Raw genomic sequence first — 6,518 nt, 5'->3', positions numbered from 1 at the left:
GGGTGTCCTATTAAGGAATTTGGAGCCTTACCCCACTATATGTAGGTCAGAGCCAAATTTTTCTTCTATCAGATGCAGAGTCTCTGATTTGATAACTAACTCCTTGATCCAATTTAAGTTGACTTTTGTGCATGGCAAGAGGAGGGGATTCAGTTTCATTTTGTTGCATATGGATTTCCAGTTTTCCCAACACCATTTGTTGAAGATGCTATCCTTCTTCCATTTCATGCTTTTAGATCCATTATCAAATATTAGATAGTTGTAGCTTTGTGGATTAGTCTCTGTGTCCTCTATTCTGTACCATTGGTCCACCCGCCTGTTTTGGTACCAGTACCATGCTGTTTTTGTTACTATTGCTCTGTAATATAGTTTGAAATCTGGTATCGCTATAGCGCCTGATTCACACTTCCTGCTTAGAATTGCTTTGGCTATTCTGGGTCTTTTATTTTTCCATATGAATTTCATGATTGCTTTACCTATTTCTACAAGAAATGCCTTTGGTATTTTGATTGGCATTGCATTAAACCAATAGAGAACTTTTGGTAATATCGCCATTTTGATGATGTAAGTTCTACCTATCCATGAACAGGGTATATTTTTCCATCTTCTAAAATCTTCTTCTACTTCTCTTTTTAGGGTTCTGTTGTTTTCATTGTATAAATATTTCACCTCTTTTGTTAGGTTGATTCCCGAGTATTTTATTTTTTTTGAGGATATTGTGAATGGAGTGTTTTTCCTCATTTCCGTTTCAGAAGTATTGTCGCTGATATACAGAAATGCCTTTGATTTATGCGTGTTGATTTTATATCCTGCCACTTTGCTGAATTCATTTATTTGTTCTAGTAGTTTTTTTGTCGACCCTTTTGGGTCTTCTAGGTATAGAATCATGTCATCCGCAAACAGTGATAATTTAAGTTCTTCTTTTCCTATTTTTATGCCTTTAATTTCTTTCGTCTGTCTAATTGCTCTGGCCAGTGTTTCAAGAACTATATTGAATAGAAGTGGTGATAGAGGGCATCCCTGTCTTGTTCCAGATTTTAGAGGGAATGCCTTCAATTTTTCTCCATTCAGAATGATGCTAGCCTGAGGCCTTAGCATAGATAGCTTTTACAATGTCGAGGAAAATTCCTGTTATCCCTAGTTTTTCTAATGTTTTGAACATAAAGGAATGCTGTACTTTGTTGAATGCTTTTTCTGCATCTATTGAGATGATCATATGGTTCTTATCTTTAAGCCTATTTATGTGGTAAATAACATTTATTGATTTCCGTATATTGAACCATCCTTGCATCCCAGGGATGAATCCTACTTGATCATGGTGCACAATTTTTTTGATGTGCCTTTGTATCCGATTCGCCAAAATTTTATTGAGAATTTTTGCATCTAGGTTCATCAGAGATATTGGTCTGTAGTTTTGTTTCTTTGAGGTGTCTTTGTCTGGTTTCGGAATCAGGGTATGTTGGCCTCATAGAATGAATTTGGCAGAGCTCCCTCTTTTTCTGTTTCCTGAAATAATTTGAAAAGTATTGGTATTAATTCTTCTTTAAAGGTTTTGTAAAACTCCGCTGTATACCCATCTGGTCCTGGGCTTTTTTTGGTTGGTAGTCTTTTGATTGCTTCTTCAATTTCATCCATTGAAATTGGTCTGTTTAAATTGTGTGTATCCTCCTGACTCAGTCTGGACAAATCATATGACTTAAGAAATTTATCGATGTCTTCACTATCTTCTATTTTATTGGAATATAGGTTTACAAAATAATTTCTAATTGTCTTCTGTATTTCTGTAGCATCTGTTGTGATATTGCCTCTTTCATCCCGTATGTTAGTAATTTGAGTTCTCTCTCTTCTTCTCTTCGTTAGCATGGCTAAGAGTCAGTTGATCTTATTTATTTTTTCGAAGAACCAACTTTTAGTTTTGTTAATTTTTTAAATAGTTTCTTTTGTTTCAATTTCGTTAATTTCCACTCTGATTTTAATTATTTCTTGCCTTCTGCTGCATTTGCTCTTGTTTTGTTCTTCCTTTTCTAGGGCTTTGAGGTGAAGTGTGAGCTCATTTATTTGTTGGTTTTTTTCCTTTTTTTGAGGAATGACCTCCAGGCGATGAATTTCCCTCTTAAAACTGCTTTTATTGTGTCCCATAGATTCTGATAAGTTGTGTCTGTATTTTCATTTATCTCTAAGAATTTTTTGATTTCCTCCTTTATGTCCTCTGTAACCCATTGATCATTCAGTAATATATTGTTCATTTTCTATGTGATGTACAATTTTTCCTTCCTTCTTTTTTCATTGATTTCTAGTTTCATTCCATTATGATCAGATAAAATACATGGTATTATCTCCACCCCTTTATATTTACTGAAGGTTGCCCTCTGGCATAATATATGGTCTATTTTTGACAAGGATCTATGTGTTGCTGAGAAAAAAGTATATCCACTTGATGGTGGTTGATATATTCTATATATGTCAGTTAAGTCTAGGTTATTGATTGTGATATTGAGTTCTATAGTTTCTTTATTCAACTTTTGTTTGAGGATCTGTCCAATGGTGAGAGAGGTGTGTTGAAGTCACACATAATTATTGTGTTGTGGTCTATTTGATTCTTGAACTTGAGGAGAATTTGTTTTATGAACGTCACAGCCCCATTATTTGAGGCATAAATATTGATAATTGTTATGTCTTATTGGTGAATGGTTCCTTTTAACAGTATATAGTGTCCTTCCTTATCCCTTTGGATTAAGTTAGTCTTGAAGTTGATTTTATTCAATATGAGGTTGGCCACCCCTGCTCCTTCCGAGGACCGTGTGCATGGTATATTTTTTCCCACCCTTTCACCTTCAGCCTGTGTATGTCTTTTCCAATCAGATGTGTCTCCTGGAGGCAACATATTGTTGGATTTGTTTTTTTAATCCATGTTACCAGCCTATGTTGCTTGTTTAGAGAGTTTAAGCCATTAACGTTTAGAGTTACTATTGATATATGGTTTGTACTGCCAGCCATGTTTGATTATTTATCTTTTTTTTTAAATTTAGTTTGTTTCTCTATGATTAGCCTTCCCCCTTGCCCTCTGTCATTACCGAGGCATTTCCCACTGATGGTTTTGGTTGTTGTTTTTCATTTCTTTCTCGTGTATTGTTTTGCTCAAGACGCTTTGCAATGCTGGTTTTCTGGCTGCAAATTCTTTTAGCTTTTGTTTATCATGAAAGATTTTTATTTTGTTATCATACCTGAAGCTTAATTTTGCTGGATACAGAATTCTTGGTTGGCATCCATTGTCTTTCAGTGTTTGAAATATGTTACTCCAGTATCTTCTCGCTTTTAGCGCCTGTGATGAAAAATCCGTTGTTAACCTTATTGGTTTACCCCTGAATGTAATCTGCCTCCTTTCTCTTGTAGCTTTTAATATTTTCTCTTTGTTCTGTATATTGGCTATCTTCATAACAATGTGTCTTGGCGTTGGTCTACTGTGATTTTGTGTGCTCGGTGTTCTGTATGCATCTACAATTTGTATATCAATTTCCTTTTTTATTTCTGGAAAGTTTTCTGTAATTATTTCATTCAGAAGGTTACTCATTTCCTTGGTTTGATTCTCTGTACCTTCCTCTATCCCAATGACTCGTATGTTTGGTTTTTTAATGTTATCCCATATCTCTTGGATGTTTTTCTCATGATTTTTTACCAGCCTTTCTGAGTTGGCTAGACTCTTTTCAAGATGATATATTTTGTCTTCATTATCTGACGTTCTGGCTTCTACTTGCTCCACACTGTTACTGATACTCTCAATTGAGTTTTTAATTTGGTTTTTCATTTCTTTCATTTCTAGAATTATTGTTTGATTTTTTTTATAATCTCTGTCTCCTGATAAAGATGCTTTACTTCTTCTTTTATCTGTTTATGTAATTCATTTTCAATGTGTTCTTTCACTGTTTGGATTTGCTGTCTCATATTCTCTTTAATGTTCCATTCCATCTGTCTAAGTTGTTCCTTGAGTTCTTTATATGACCATTTTTTCTGGTGACTCTACATCCTCCTGTATATTTAGGCTGTCCTTCATTGTTTGTACTCCCTTTCTTCCTTGCTTTTGTATGCTGCTCATGTTACTTCTTGTTCTGTTTGATTGCTGAGTTACTGTTGACTCTAATAAATTTATTTGATGCTTGGGAGGAAAGATATTAGAAGGGAAGGGAAGAAGTCACTAAAGAGAATGAGGGTAGGCAAGTAGAATTCAAGAAAGGGGGAATAAGAAAATTGGAAAGAGATTAAAATACAAAAGAAATAGAAAATAAGGGAAGAAAGAAAAAAAATTTAAAATAATAATGATAATAAAAAAATGAAAGTTAAAATTTAAAAATAATAATAATAATAATAATTTTAAAAAGTTAAAAAAAATTAAAAACATTAAAAAAAAGTTAAAGAACAACAACCACAAAAAGGAAATGAAAATGAAAGAAAGAAAAGAAAAAAAAACCCAAATAAAAAAAAATAATAATAGTAATAATAAATGCAGTCATAGAGTTCTATTAACTTCTCTTCCAGTAGGTGGAGCTCTGCCCACTGAGCCAAGTTTCTCCTCTCAATAGGTGGGAACCAGTCACTGTGCAGCAGCTCTTCCTCCCAGACTGGGCGGGTCTTCAATCCTGAGTGTCTAGGGCCTTCTCTTGTGTTTCCTCGAGCCAGGCCCTGCTCACCTCTGAGGCTCACCACAATACTGGCTACACACCAGGTCTGCTGCTCCTGGGAGCCCTGTTTTCATTAGTGCATGGGCACACTTTCCCTGTTTGCCTTCCTCAGACCCTAAGTTTTTAGAGCTTGGGGCTGAGAACCCTCAGCGAATTTGCTTACCTTCCAGTAGCCACGACCCTATCTGGTGCAAGAGACCTCAGTTGTCAGCACTGGTGGGAGCAGTAGCTGGGAGTTCTGCGCTGCAAGTCCTGGGCTGCCGCCAGTCCCGTGCCACTCCTGATTCCCTCGGTCTGGCTATCGTGCTCACAGGAGAGCTGGGAGGGGCCCTTAAGTTTTCCCCCACTGTTCTATAGCTGAAAGAGCTGCGATCAGTCGAAAAGAGGGATGGTTACATCAGCTCTCCAAGATGGTGGCCACTGACTTCCTCTGTGGTCTGACCAGTGTGGAGAACCGAATTGGACCACTTTCTTCCCCATCTCAAATCCAGAATTCAGCTCTGAGTACAGTAATTGCACAGCTGGTGGGAGTCTGCAGAATCCGCAGCGCTGTATCTTTGCGTTGCTATCTCGTTGTTTCCCAGCATGCGCCGCAGACACTGGCTGCGGGGTGATTGGTTGAATAAGCAGCGTGACCCTCTGTGCGGACAAATCTCTCGCGTTTGAGCCCCAATAGCTGATCCTCATGTGATGGAAATCCCTCCTCTGTTTTGGAGCACCCCGATTTTGCTGGAAATTCCTAAAAAGCTAACTTTTAGCCATTCTACCTCGTCATTTTCCTGCTCAGTGATGTGGCACACGGGGGTGATGCCCTCCCTTTGCTGCCATCTTCCTTTCTCCAACATGTTGTTTCTTGTATTCTTTATAATTGCCATTCTGATCAGAGTGAGACAAAATTTAGTGTAGTTTTAATTTAAATTTTGGTAATTGCTGGAGATATTGAACTTTTTTTTTTTTTAATTATTGGCCATTTCTATTTCTTCTGTGAAGTGTTTGTTCAGTTCCTTTGCCCATTTATTGATTGGGTTCTTTTCTTTGTTAGTGGGAAATTGTTATTTGAAATCTTTGTATATTCTGGAGATAAAAGCTTTATCTGAGGAGCATATGGTAAAGATTTTCTACAATTATGAATATGCTTTCTTCCAAGATGCAGAAGAATCCTTCTCTAAAATAGACTATTTCTTAGGCCACAAAGAAACTCTTCACAAATACAAAAAAAAAAAAGGAGAGAAATAATACCTTGCATCCTATCAGATCATAATGGAATGAAATTAGAAATAAATGCCACTCTAACATCTGAAGAATAAATAATATGCTATTGAATGACCAATGGACAGTAGAAGAAATCAATGATGAATTAAAAAAAAATACAGGTAAATGAGAATTATGACACAACTTATCAAAATCGCTGAGACACTATGAAGGCAGTTCTAACAGAAAAGTTCATTACATTGAGCACATTCTTTAAAAGAATAGTCACCAAATAATCTGACATTACATCTCAAAGCCTTTTAAAAGAAGAACAAATCAACTCAAAAAGCAGTAGAAGACAGGAAATAATTAAAATCAGGGACAAAAATCAACAAAATTGAAACACATAAACAAACAAAAATTCAAAAAATAGATGCCACAAAAGTGGGTTCTTAGGAAAAAAATAAATAAAATTGTTAAACTCCTAGACAAGCTATAGGTATTTCTAAGAACTAAAGAATATGTATACCCTCATTGGAAGATGTTTCACCAAAACAATTACCAAGGAATTTCAGGATATTAGGTTAAGTCAAGATAATGAAAATTAGATGACATACAGAAATATTTTATTGACCATTATTGACAAACTGT

This window comes from Callospermophilus lateralis (genome assembly GCF_048772815.1).
Source record: "Callospermophilus lateralis isolate mCalLat2 chromosome 11 unlocalized genomic scaffold, mCalLat2.hap1 SUPER_11_unloc_3, whole genome shotgun sequence".
NCBI lineage: Eukaryota > Metazoa > Chordata > Mammalia > Rodentia > Sciuridae > Callospermophilus > Callospermophilus lateralis.
This window is presented reverse-complemented; position numbering follows the sequence as displayed.